The sequence below is a fragment of the Macaca nemestrina genome, chromosome 11 (genome assembly GCF_043159975.1).
Source record: "Macaca nemestrina isolate mMacNem1 chromosome 11, mMacNem.hap1, whole genome shotgun sequence".
In the NCBI taxonomy this organism is placed as follows: domain Eukaryota; kingdom Metazoa; phylum Chordata; class Mammalia; order Primates; family Cercopithecidae; genus Macaca; species Macaca nemestrina.
In genome coordinates, this window is record NC_092135.1 from 58,236,160 (window position 1) to 58,250,764 (window position 14,605).

The 14,605-nt window shown below is 40.2% G+C and overlaps 1 protein-coding gene and 1 long non-coding RNA gene across 5 annotated transcripts in view; one reads left to right on the forward strand and one right to left on the reverse strand.

Annotated features, from left to right (window-relative positions):
• LOC105493171 (RNA binding motif single stranded interacting protein 1) overlaps positions 1 to 14,605 on the reverse strand; it is a 217,694-nt gene that overhangs the window by 178,757 nt on the left and 24,332 nt on the right. The gene's annotated exons all lie outside the window — the stretch shown is intronic.
• LOC105493175 (uncharacterized) lies at positions 1,207 to 12,870 on the forward strand. Its single transcript, XR_003020812.2, has 3 exons — positions 1,207 to 1,323; positions 1,490 to 1,573; positions 12,737 to 12,870. It is a non-coding gene; the product is annotated as an uncharacterized lncRNA (long non-coding RNA).

A 14,605-nucleotide genomic window follows, 5' to 3' on the forward strand; every position in this document is an offset into this window, starting at 1 on the left:
GGGCCTCTCTAAGGAAGCAACTGGAACAATGCAAAGTGAAAGTGAAGGAGGAATTAACTATGTAAAGAATGTGAGAAAGAGCATCCCAAAAGAAGGAGAATATACTGGGAGGTCCTGAGACAGGAACAATCTGGGTGTGTGTAAGGAAGTGAAGGCCAGCATGCCTGGAACCTGGTGAAGAAGAGTGGAGAGTCAACCTAGAACTCCTCTAAGGAGCTGGTCCTGTGAAGAGTCATTAAGGGTTTTAGGTAGCGGGGGTGGGGCTGGGATGGTGACAGGATCAGATTAACATTTTTAAAATATCACCATGAAATGAGCAATTGAAATTTCTTTTAGGTAGAATTATGAGTGAGATGGAAAAGTTCTCCATTTATTTGATGTCTCAGTATATTTAGAATAATAATTATTTGAACATCCATCAGTAAATATTATATGTATCGGTCAAATATTTGTCTCTGATCATTCTTAAAAGTTAAACTCAAACCACCTCTGTAGTTGTTTCTCTGAATAGTATACTTCAAGCATACAAAGTTATGGTGCAGATCCTGGTTCCTAGAATGCCACACTGTACACGCCATTAAACATTTAATCAGAGTTATCATTCCAAAAAGTTTACAGCCTCTTGTCAAGAAAAAGACCAATATCTGACGTCAATTGAAACTCAAATTTTTCATTTTTACTTCAGTTGAAAACCTGGCCTTTTCTACCTAAGCTGATGCTTTATAAATGGCAATATAAGACATGGTACAGGCTGTTATTTTTGTTTGTTTAGAAATGTCACAATCCTCTTTGTTGCGAACAAATTTGCTCAAGTTACAATTATGTCACAAAAAGTAGGTAACATGCAGTACTATATTTTAGAATGTTCTTGTGACATTTTGTTAAACCAAGAGAAATGTTACAACTAAGAGGGGTGACAGGAAAGAAGAAGAGAAATATAATTGCAGACTGAACAACAATGAACAGGAACACACTTTCATGCTTCAGTTTGTTAACTGTGGCTGGTAAGCAGTCATGCTGCATGGATACTATTTACTGCTTGGGAGGAAAATTGTGAACCTGCCTGGAGAGGACACCAAAGGAACATCCAAGCCAAGGAAAGAAAGAGAATGGAGAGAAAATTATAACCATCACATATAATGTAATATAAACTCCATTCCCAAGCTTTTTATGGGCAGTGATTTATCCATTATAAAAGCAATACTTGGGAAATCAGTGAAAGAAAAAGAAATACAGATCAAACAGGGGAGTACAGATCAAGGACCTACAGGCAATGTGAAAAGAGTGGACCTAATAATTTCAGGAAGAAACAAACTTAAAAAGGTAAAATAGTAGTTGTAACATTGATAATACCATCACCAATAATAAATCCTAATGTATTTAGCACACACTACATGTGAAGTACTGTGCTAAGTGCTTTCTATAGTTTGTCTGATTTAAACCTCTTCCCGGCTCTGGGGTGAGTCGTCTTTTTCTTTCCATTGGAAAGATGAGGAAATTGCTGTTAAATCCAACGTCAGGAAGCTAGAAGGTGTACGTGAGGTCATCTGGCACTTTTGCAAAGGAATTCCAGGTAATTTTTTTATTATTATTTTTAATCTAGATAATTAAGGCTTAAATAAAATACAGTATAGTTACCTTACTCCTTTTAATGGAAAGTTTTCTAAGCCATATTGTAAATTTTCCTTCTCTTCTAAACACAATAGCTTGAGCATAATTTAAAGTTCCCTTAATAATTCACAGTAGAATGAGCATAATTTAAACATTAGCTATCATGCTCTACTGTAAAACAGCCTCCGAGCTGCTAAGATATGTAAGGACGATTTGTTCCTTCACCACATGGAAGCGGAATGCTCTTCTGAGCTGTTCCTGTTTCTTGTATTTTGACTGTCTGTTCCCTCACTGCCAAGTGATCCACTCTCCAGCAGCAATGTGCCCTCCCCTTCTTCCAATTTGGCTTCTTCTCCAACCTCCCCTTGAGCCACCCACTGCAGGCTGAATTCCAATCAGTTCAATTCAATACATTTTTCACAAAGTCTACTTTGACCTGTACTTGTTCTCTGTAAGGCTATTTTATCAACAGTGATAGTAGAGATAGTGTGCCAAACCAAACAAACAACAAAAAAAAAACCTGGCACTTCTTTTCTAATAAACTTCAGCTAGCCAGGTATGCGGGACTTTGTGCATCTTACTAGAGGCTGAAAAGATGGACAGGCCTGTGAATTAGCAGTAGTATCATTTTATTTTATTTATTATTATTATTTATTTTTATTTATTTATTTTTTTTGAGACGGAGTCTTGCTCTGTCGCCCAGGCTGGAGTGTAGTGGCGCCATCTAGGCTCACTGCAAGCTCTGCCTCCTGGGTTCACACCATTTTCCTGCCTCAGCCTCCCGAGTAGCTGGGACTACAGGTGCCCGCCACCACGCCCGGCTAATTTTTTGTATTTTTAGTACAGACGGGGTTTCACCGTGTTGGCCAGGATGGTCTCGATCTCCCGACCTCGTGATCAGCCCGCCTTGGTCTCCCAAAGTACTGGGATTACAGGCGTTGAGCCACCGTGCCCGGCCTAGTATTATTATTATTTTTGAGACAAGAGTTTCGCTGTTGTTGCCCAGGCTGGAGTGCAATGGCGCAATCTTGGCTCACTGCAACTTCCGCCTCCCGGGTTCAAGTGATTCTCCTGCCTCAGCCTCCCGAGTAGCTAGGATTACCTGCATGTGCCAGCATGCCCAGCTAATTTTGTATTTTTAGTAGAGACAGGGTTTCTCCATGTTGGTCAGGCTGGTCTCTAACTCCCGACCTCAGGTGATCTGCCCGCCTCAGCCTCCCAAAGTCCTGGGATTACAGGCGTGAGCCACCGTGCGGTATCCTCATTTTGAAAGGAGTAAACTGAGGCTCAGAAATATTAAGGAACTCACTTAGGCTCTCACAGATGGTAAACAGCAGAGCTGAGATTTTAACATGGGCTTCCTGATTCATGTTTCACTGCCGTAAATGGGGTGGGAGAAGGGAAACACAACCATTTCTTGCAGAACTAATAGCTTCAAGAAATAGCTACAATTTGCTTTATGTATTTGCTGTATGGTAAGTATTGGATAATATTACAGATTCATATTAAAATACTAACATCATGAAAGATGATCTTACAATTTTATAAGGATTCAGAGCACAGACCAGAGATTGCTAAATAGGCAACATACAATATATGATCAGCTGGGCAGGGCTGCCTATGCACTAACAGGTGACAGCTTGAACATCGCACTTTCACACATCGTGTGACCTTCTTGGTGGTTTCCTGGCATTCTCAGGTGCAGCTCACTACTTTTGAGGCAGATTATTGCATGAGAGTAAAACAAATATGCAAAAAATAAAGGTTTCTCTAACTCATAATTTTTTAAAATTATTTTTGGGTTATTGGTTTGGTGGATGTGGTTGTTGTTTTGAGACAGTGTCTCACTGTGTCACCCAGGCTGAGTAGTGTGATCATTGCTCACTGCAGCCTCAACCTCCTGGGCATAAGTGAGCCTCCTACCCCAGCCTCCTGAGTAGCTGGGTCCACAGCTCCTTGCCAGCACACCCAGCTAATATTTTTATTTTTCATAGAGATAGAATCTCACTTTGTTGCCCAGGCTGGTCGTGAACTCCTGGCCTCAAGTGATCCTCCTGTCTGGGCTTCCCAAAGTGCTGGGATTACAGGCGCCAGCTATAGAACCTGGTATAAAACTGTCAATATCTAAAGATTGGATCCAGAAACTTGCTACGGAAACTATTTTCAACGTCAAATTACATTCAAAAGCATTTCTTCCCAATTTACTCCTAAAGTTACTTAAATCTTTACACAGGATGGAGAGGTCTTCATACGGCAACCACACTCCATAAAACTTCCTCAGATCTGTAATAAAAACTGTTGGTCACATCTTGGGTTCCTGGATGTCAGAAAACACTGACAAAAAGAAATTGCCACGCCAGGCGCGGCGGCTTACACCTGTAATCCCAGCACTTTGGGAGGCCGAGGTGGGTGGATCACCTGAGGTCAGGAGTTTGAGACCAGCCTGGGCAACACGGTAAAATCCCATCTCTACTTATAATACAAAACGTAACTGGGCATGGTGGCACATGCCAATAATCCCAGCTACTCTGAAGGCTGAGGCAGGAGAATCACTTGAACCCGGGAGGCAGAAGTTGCAGTGAGCCGAGATTGTGCCATTGCACTCCAGCTTGGGTAAAAAGAGCAAAACTCAGTCTCAAAAAAAAAAAAAAAAAAAGGGCCGGGCGCGGTGGCTCAAGCCTGTAATCCCAGCACTTTGGGAGGCCGAGGCGGGCGGATCACAAGGTCAGGAGATCGAGACCACAGTGAAACCCCGTCTCTACTAAAAATACAAAAAATTAGCCGGGCGCGGTGGCGGGCGCCTGTAGTCCTAGCTACTCAGGAGGCTGAGGCAGGAGAATGGCGTGAACCCAGGAGGCAGAGCTTGCAGTGAGCCGAGATCGCGCCACTGCACTCCAGCCTGGGCAACAGCGTGAGACTCCGTCTCAAAAAAAAAAAAAAAATCTCCAAAGCAACTTTTTAAACACGTAGGCCAATAATGTATACTACATGCACAGAGTTGTGGAGAAATGGCTTACTGGATGGGGCAGGCCCTTACACTGCATTCACTTTAGATGCACACAGCCCTTATGTGCTGCTGTGACTTTTCTGTAGCCACAAATCAGAAGTGCTCAAGCAAAAATTGCATGAGTTCAAATAGTTCCTTAGTTCAGGCAGCACCTTGAGCATACTGTTTTGGAGAAAAGACCTAATACGCATCATACAGTCTAATCATTTTTTGTGATGCAATTATGTTTTGAGATTGTTTGGGTTAGGGTCGGTCTGTATTTATGTTCCAAATAATCCCATTAGTAGATGGTTTTCATTCATGTAAATTCATGCTTTATTTGTCTCATTGCTAGCACTGGCATATTTATTCCTACTTCCCATAAGTATCTACTATTTAGAGAAAACACTGGGTGGCTTCCCAAGTACGTGACATTTAATTTCATGTTAGAAAAATAAACAGGACACCACACAAAGTACTGTCATTCTTTCTGCTTCTAAGATTTACATTTAAAATATTTTTACTTAATCCTCCATGATCTTTTTAATAGTACAAATTCTTAAAAGATTAAATATATTTTGGGGAAACTTTTAAATCCTTAATTCTTAATAGCATATTTCAAATAACTAAAAATGATACACATGTTAATCTTTTAAAATTTCAAGCAGAAGTATAAACCAACATAGGCATTATGTTTCTGACCTATTTAGAAAACATTTTCCTCTTTCTCCTCCACATTTATCATTATTAACTGTTGACCAAAATCATGTATTATTTCACATGTTACATGGTTAATCTTACTGCCTCCAGTGACCAGGAGGTGTTTTATGACAAAGTTCTCAATAAATAATTTACTCCACTTTTCCATTACTTAGAAAGTAATGTTTCACAACAGGGTCTGACACTAACACTCCAAGCATAGCCACAGATTTACTAAATAGATGATCTAAGGTCTAACGCACATTATCTTCTTTCTAAGAGATCAGTTCATCAATATTGATTGAACCCAATGTGCACAAAAGTATATATTAGGGACACAGGAACTTCCTCTAAACACCACTTTGCTTCAAGCTTAAGCCTGCTGAGCCAGGGGAGGATTTATGGCTTTTCCTACACCAGCATCATTAATTGGGGAAAATTCTGAATTACAATCTAACACACAACTCAATCCATTAACCTTGTACATAAGTTAAAACTAACCTCTGGGCCCACAGAAGGCAGACGCTCCCTGAAGCAGGTGATGGCTCCACTCCTCCCCCAGTGGTTGCCCTTACTCAAAGCAAGGCAATCAAGGTGAATGCCCTGCTTCTGGTCATAACTTTGAAGAGGCATCTGCTTTTTGCTTTCTGTGGGAAATAGGAAGTTGAGGGCGTTCAATGACTCTGAAAGGCATCAAGTCAGAGGAGCAGGAGGAGAAGGAGGTGGTGACCAGCCTAGGTGCCTTCACCACTCAGCATGTCACCATGAGGTAAGGGAATCAACACAGATCACACACACACCTCAATCCAGGGGCTTTGCAGATGACGATATATTTAATCCTGGCAACAGCTCTGCAAAGTCAGCATTGTTTCCCCAGTTTTGCAGATAAGGACACTGGTTCACAGAGAGACTAGCAGTCTCAGGTAAGGTCACATAGGACAACTGTGGTAGAACCACAGGTCAGTGGGGTGTGACCAGAGGTTATCAGCTAGCTAGTTGCCAGGGGAAGGGAGTCCTGGCTATGCCGCTATACAACAGTGCCTGCTTCCTTTTCTAACACAGGCCATTGGACAACCTGTTGCTTTTTCGCAATTTCCTCTTTGGCTGTTTTGCTTCTTTTTAATGATGCCCTTGACTCAACTTATTCTGATTCCACTAATATATCTTATTCTGATTTCACTGACATATCTTATTCTGGTTTCACTAACATAACAACCACATTGAGTTGTGAGGTAGGGAGAAAGGAGGTGTGTTTTCTCCCCACTCCCTAGGCTCTGTGAGGAACATCTGTACCCTCAACCTCCCTATTCCCGTGTCCTTGTGAGACATACAGCATCCTCTTGACCTCTCTGTCCTTCATCTAGTCTACAATAATAAGAGTTAAATGAGCAATAAAACTTAATATTATCCCTTTTAGAAAAGGTTTTCTTGCTGGGCATGGTAGCTCACGCCTGTAATCCCAATACTTTGGGAGGCCAAGGCTGGATGGAGGATCACTTAAAGCCAGTAGCTTGAGACCAATCTGGGCAACACAGCAAGACCCCATCTCTTAAAAAAAAATTATCCAGGTATGGTGGTGCACGCCTGTGGTCCCGGCTCCTCAAGGGGCTGAGGTGGGAGGACCACTCGAGATCAGAAGTTCAAGGCTGCAGTGAGCTATGATTGCGCCAATGCACTTCAGCCTAGACAACAGAGCAAGACCCCATCTCAGAAAAAAAAAAGAAAAGAAAATGTGCTCTTTTTTAAAATCAATAATAATTCTCTGATGAAAAGAATAAAGAGAAAATGGTGGCATTTCAAGCTTCTGAGTGAGAGGCAGGGTGGCTGTGGCCGTGCCTGAAGTTCTTCACTTTAATTCAAGTAAATGGAGGGACAGGAGTGACTCCCTGTCCCTTTCATTTCATTTTTGTAAAGTCAGCGCAACAGTCACTGAGGGCAAGAGCCCGCACATTCATCACCTCTGGAAGGAAAGCCGCGGTGGCTGGTCCAGCTTTGGGAGCGCTATAGGCCACAGCGTGTGCACCGGCCTGCAAAGGCTGCAGAAGATAACCCAGCTGGGCTCACACCCATCACTGCTGCTCACCGCTGCCTTCCTCCTTGCATTATAACCTCTGCTTTCACTGCTCTATACTCCATTAGGCTCACACAAGTATTTGCCTACAGCAAACAACTCAGAAATTCTTCACAAATACACATTTCCAGTAGAAAATAATAGGGGATCATAGAAAGGAGAGAGAGTTTCATTTCCCTTGGACTTGCTGGTTATTTTCTTTTAGGCATTAGCCATTGAAGTGGTCATTTGCTTTGCTGTAAAACAATCCCTCAGGCTTGTAGACTGTCGAGTAGAATCATTATTGCCATCTTCTTGATTTAATAATTTCAATCAATATTCAGTTTTCTATGACAATGGAAGGCAAGCAGCAGAGCAGATGGCCCTGAACAACAGACAGCGCGAGAGTTATTACTATTGTTTTCAGCTAAGGGATGCCTCACAGGCTCTTCCCCACCAATTTCTTTTCCAAGTTCTCCTTTGCTTAGCTCAATAGGCCTCAAACTTGGATGTGCATCAGATTCACCAGGGGGAGGGTATCCAAGTGATCTGACAGCCTGTTGCTGTTGTGAGAAAAACCAATCTGTTTTGTGCTATTTATCACAGATAACTGGCAAGTGGACACTCAAGCATTTGACCGTGCTTAGTATTTACTGAGTTCACAAATGTGCTAAGTACTATAACGAACTAACAAGGACACAATGCCTGCCCTCTGCTCTGTCTCATGCCTTTTGCCCAAGATTTCTAGGTAGCAGCCCTGAGCAGACCTTTAATGTTAACATATGACACCAGTCAAATTAGGGCAGAAAAGGAAGGGGCTGAAGAAAGAAAAGGTGCTATTTTGTTGAAAAAGCGCAGTGAGTGGTATCTGGGTGGAAGACTTTAAAACTAGGTGGTTTTCGAGATTCTAGTACTGGGTAAGTAGAAATATAATACTCTGAACAAGAAGAATATTTGGCAAGAGGAATAGAAACTTTAGGCAAAAGATATGGAACATCATATTAGTCAAGGTCATTTCTTTCTTTTTCTTTTTTTTTTTTTTTTTTTTTGAGATGGAGTTTCACTCTTGTAACCCAGGCTGGAGTGCAGTGGTGTGATCTTGGCTCACTGCAACCTCTGCCTCTCGGTTTCAAGCAATTCTTCTGCCCCAGCCTCCTGAGTAGCTGGGACTAGAGGTGTGCGCCTCCACGCTCAGCTACTTTTTGTATTTTTAGTAGATACGGGGTTTCACCATGTTGGCCAGCTGGTCTTGAACTCCTGACCTCAGGTGATTCACCCGCCTTGACCTCCCAAAGTGCTGGGATTACCGGCGTGAGCCACCGCACCTGGCCAGCCAAGATCATTTCTAAACTTAGATGGACATTTCGGTTAAAGAATGAAACCCCAAAAAGAATGGAAGAGATGGGAAGTTAGAAGGGAGTCTAACATTTGTTATTTACAGCATACATGAAAGGAAAAGCATAGCAAGGAAATGGGCTCTTCCTGCAGAACCGAGAAGAAAATGGAACCCACCGTCAAGAAAAGAAAGAAAAAAAATATTATCCATAAAAGTAGCCAGATGCTTTTTTTCCCCCTTCTGACAAAACCAGGTTTCATTTCTGCCAAAAGTAGTTTTCACATAAAAGAAATGATACCTGTTCTAGAAAAAAGAGGTTCAAAAAGATGTTCAGAGTGGTCAGGATGGTTAATCCAATAACTGTAAAAGCTGATTCTTACTCACTTAAGCTCTTTAATCCAGAACCTTTCAGTAGATACCTACTTTCGTTTTATAACATGCCTCTTAAAAAACACCAATTCAGGCTGATACAAGACTAAGTATTTAGGGTTGAAAATGATAATGATGTAGTCTTTTCAACCAGGATCATAATCAGGAGGGTGAGCCACCAGCCCTTTCAGAATGAGACACACTTCAGTGAGTTCAACAGCAACTTCGGGGCTGGGCACAGTGGCTCAGGCCTGTAATCCCAGCACTTTGGGAGTTGCAAGGCAGGTGGATCCTCTGAGGTCAGGAGTTCAAGACCAACCTGGCTAACATGGCGAAACCCCATCTCTACTAAAAATACAAAAATTAGCCGGACATGGTGGCAGGCACCTGTAATCCCAACTACCCGGGAGGCTGAGGCAGAAAAATCGCTTGAACCCAAGAGGCAAAGGTTGCAGTGAGCTGAGATCGCACCATTGCACACCAACCTGGGAGACAAGAGTGAAACTCTGTCTCAAAAACAAAACAAACAAACAAAAAAAAACAGCAACTTTGATGGAGAGCAACAAAGGCATTTTAACTTTATGTCTCCTATTTCATTCCACGGCTGTTCCCTTTTTTTCATTCACAAGTGTTTTGTTTATTATGTGGTCTGTCTTTTTCCATGGTTATGAAAAGGAATTTGAATTTTGTGAAATTAAATGCAGTTAAGTCACCTATCATGAGCTTAAAAAAACACACATACACAAAACACTGTGTATTTTACTAATGAAATGCCAAAGCCTTTTAAAAGAAGTATGGAGCAAAGTGCTCTCCTATATGCCAGAGGAAGGACAAATCAAGACATCACCTTCAGGAAACACACGCCATGCCACACCACGACTCCCCACTCCACTTGCAGACATGTGTCTCAGAGAATCTACAGGCACACAGAGATCAACACAGGGATGGGCACCATGACATATCTGCACATGGAAAAACCAGCAACGGTTTACACCATCAAAAAGTGAACAGTTCAACAAATTATGATAGTTAAAAAACAGAAAACTACTAAATAAAATGAATAAAATAACACATTTCTCAAAAACAATGCAGCATGAAGAAAACCGCGGAAGGATACATAGATTATGACATCATAAATGTAGATTTAAAAACACAAAATACAGTTGTACATACTTTTTATTAACACACAAAAATGTAGGAAAAGTGTGCATATTAAAAGTAGACTTGAAATTCATGGTGAGAGGTGCCTCTGAGGAAGAAAGGAAGGCAATTTTTTTTCTTTTATTAAAAAGAAAAAAGGAGGTAAAGCATATGGTCAACACTGTAATCTGTTAATACTATCAGATGGATATATTGGTATCTTTTATATTGTCCTCAGCAGCTTTTTGAATATTAACTTTTTAAATATTGTGTAGCTTTCACTATTTTCTATTTAAAAGTCATACATTTTCTTGAGTTCATTCAATTGCCCATTTACTTATGCATTTGACAAATATTTGTTGAGTATGTCATTAATCCTAGGATGTGAAGAGTTAAGAAAATACCCTTGCCCTTGCAAGAACCACACGAAATGGACTAATGCTTAATTAAGAATCCTGTCATATTCCGTAAGGAGGTTTCTGTACACCGTAAGTAAGGATTTCCACTAGGTTTGATATTATCCAAGAATAATTGCAATGTGCTTATTTACAGAATAGCATGCTACTATAGTTCCATAAATAAAATGCTCAATATTTATATTTATCTTCTTGTCAAGAGTTTTTATTACAGGGCTTCTAAGCAAATGAATCTTGAGGATGTTCCAAAGAGAGTTATTATCAAATAATCACAATGACAAAAAGTCAAATAAGCTAATCCTTCTTTGAAGGTTTTCCAAAGAGACAGATTAATTGGCCAACCTGTCACTATTAATGACAAAAGCATGTGATATGGTGTAACTTGTATTTGGCATAGTCGTTATGATAGTACTTCCAATATCTTATGACGCAATTCTCTACAAAGTCAAGATTAAGTGTTTGGTCCATCCTATCTCTAAGGTAGCCACCAACAGTCTTTGCATAACAAATATCAACAACTACACTGAACAAAAAAATCAAACAGTACTCGATATTGTTGGCTAACTCTAACATTATTGCTCCTGCCCAACTCACTCCTACATTTTTCATTCAAATTTTTTATTTGATAAAAGAAGCACTATTTTGGGCATCACAGGTCAGCCCTCAGGCTTGCAGGCTACCTAAGTATCTCTTACTTTCAGAGAAGTACTCCAGATCTTACTCAGGTAAGAAAAGGTCAGACACTAACCACATTACAACCAGTCTCAGGAGTAAGGAATCCCAGCATCAAATCATTAAAGCAGGCTTGGCACAGGAACCAAGCCAGAGGACTGTGGGGCAGAATCCTCTCTTGTCTCTAGGGCACTTCTCCTGAGTGTTCTCATCAGTTACCAGAGCTCAGAGCAGAGCTCATCAAATTACAAAATTGATTCAGATCATCTAAGACTATGCTTGGGTCTGATCAAGAAACAGGCAACAAAAGTCCAGGTAAACAAGGGGCTTTGGCAGAGCTACACCCTCCCCACACCACACACACACACACACAAACACACACACACACACACACACACTGTCTTACAGTTCTAGAATTTCAATCTTTACATAGCAGTTAAGAATGTCATCTAACTTCCACAAAGTGGAATTCTAACACTTATCAGAAGTGATAATTCTAACACTTATCAGAAAAGTGTTTATTATTTTAAAAGTATTTATGTATGACTATCATATGGAATATACACACACAGTGTTTTAAGTGTTTTATTGTATTTTTATTGCAATTTATTACCATCTTAAGTGAGTTACATTATGTCTGCCAATCATACCTATAAAAACCAAAGCTCCTAAAATCTTTCTTTTGTGACATTAAATGTATTCAATAAATTATATGGTACTGATATATTCTAGGGATTCCTCAGAATATAACAAAATATAAATATAAAATACTGTTTGCTTTCAATTGATGCTTTGCCAAACTCTAGTTAAAGAGGAAAAAACCCTCTAAATTAGACATCCATGTGAAAATGAGACACCAAGCAGATGTCAGGCTAATTTTAAGATTTTTAAATTTGAGAATTGGAACAGTGAAGTCCTCAGCTTTTGTTTTTATCTGAAATACTCATTTCTCAAATGTTAACACAGTAACAGAAAGCCAACATGTACACGACACACACAAAAACAAAAACAGAAAAAAATTAAAGCCCAAATCTCAAGTTCCAGAACCCACACCTAGGATGCCATCATTTGCCATTATCTGCTTTTAGTTGACTTCTTTATAGTTTTGATATTTATTGTGGATAAGTAACTTAAATGAACCTAAAAGGAGATAAAGAAAAACAAAAACAAAAAGCTAGGTGAAGCTCTGCTTCAAAGGAAGCAGTGAGGTGGAGTGAAAATAGTTTGACTTCGAAGTGTGACAAAGGTTTCAAATCCTGGCTCAACTCCTTACCTGCCATATGGCCTTGGGCAGTTGCTTCACCTCTGTGAACCCCGGCCTCCCCTTATGTAAAATGGGATAATAATAATTATTTGCTACAGTTGTTGATAAAATAATTTCATAAAGTGCCTGACAATAGTAGGTAATAAATAAATGTTAACTCATTCTCTTCTTCTTGTCTCTTTTCCCAAACAAGATGAGAATTATCCGGGGAGAGCATTAGGAAAGTGAGCAGCACTACGGAAGGAGAGAAATGCATAGAAAGTTACCCAGTGAAGACTGTAACTCAGGAGGACATTCTAGTCTGCACATGATAGCAAAAAGATGGGCATTCCTGCAGATCATATGAGGGGAAAAAGAAAAAAAAAAAAAAGGTGGGCAAGGACCAACTGCTGTGAGGAATGCAAAAGGAATGCAGCTGACCAATAAGTGTACAAGGTGAAAGCCTAGCCACAAAGGAGAAGAAAGGTCATTTAGTGAGAGCCAATGAAGAACTAGAACTTCTGATTAAACACCACTTGGATTCCTAGTCTTATCGCTTGAGTGCGGTCTCTTAAGTGAACCTTATGCACAGCAAGGAACAGTGACAAAAGAAACTACAGCCAAGTTTGTTTCCCAAGCATCAGAGAAGTTTAGCACAAATAACTAAATGTGAAGACATGGTCATCTAGACTTACTCATAATTTTGAATGTATGGGAGCACCACAACCATCTTCTATACAAAATAAGCTTTCTGGTCCCACTGGCAGCCAACAAGGCGAAACCCGTCTGGGCTTTCAAATGTCATGGATCAGCTGGATATATAGCAACATAAACAAGTTTTCATCAGGTCTAACATGCCATCAACAGTAGGATACACCATTAGTCTGTGCACCACTACTAAATTTTTTTAATGCTCCAAAATGAAGAGTCTGACAGAAGACTACTACAGAAAACTGAGACACCAAAGGGTCACATTTTCTAGGGAAGGGCTAAGAAGGAATACACTTGCCACACTGAAAGAAACAGCAAGTTAGACATGTATGTCTCAAGCGTGGGACCAGCTGAAGAAAAAAAAATCTCCTCTGAGAATGCAAACTACCAACTGGTACTGCATCCACACAACCAGTGTGGCACAAGAAAACCTCAAACAGATAATTTAATATCAAGCAGTCTCAGATTGGTAGTGTCCCTGAATGGCCATCACAAGCAAACACAAATCTCCTCTGGAAGAACTTGACTCTAATCTAGGCTGATGACCCACTGAAACATGCCATCAAATGTAAGATGCACCCCGATTTCAGGGATGTTAAAGAATGGGGAGGAAAGGTGTGCCTAAGAATTAAAGAAATGCAGTAGCCCAGAATAAGGTGATATTATATACGGGTCTGGGTCACTCAACAAATATTTATTAGTGGGTATCCCACTACGTGAGTAACAAAGGTTTCAAAGCAATTGAAGGCAGGACCCCTGCTCACAAGTGGCTCATTAACAATCTCTCTGAGAACATGGATTCATGTTTCTATCTTATTTAGTTTTGGACTGTTTTGCCAACATGGTTATGGCACAGTTACAAAATGGTTACACAGGTAAATACACCCGGCCCCAATCTTGAGTAGGCTTTTTTACTGCCTAGCATTGAAAATATATCTATGAAAAGTCAGCCTTAATATAAGTAAACTTATTTTCATTCCTTCAATTTCAACAAAAAAACATACAATCTATTTTCTGATTACTCTGATTAGCTTTCACTGAGACTAATAGTATCATGTACAGTATGTGGGACATGTAAATTTGATCATTTGGTTAAAATGTATAGATTAAGTAGATATGATTAACTTCTATTTGGGGCAGGAAAGTTTGAGGTAACTTCATCTTCAAGCCTTTTAAAAAATCTACAATGTAAGACATCATTAAAGTAATTTGTATCCATTAATTCAACTTTGAAAAGTGAACATATATTTTGGTCAAGAGAGATTCAAGCTCTTGCATGAAAAGAAGTATCAGGGGTTAGCTAAATCATGGCTCACAGCAAATATTATTTGTTAGCATTAGTTTTGCCCTTACCCATGGACAGAGCAACCTG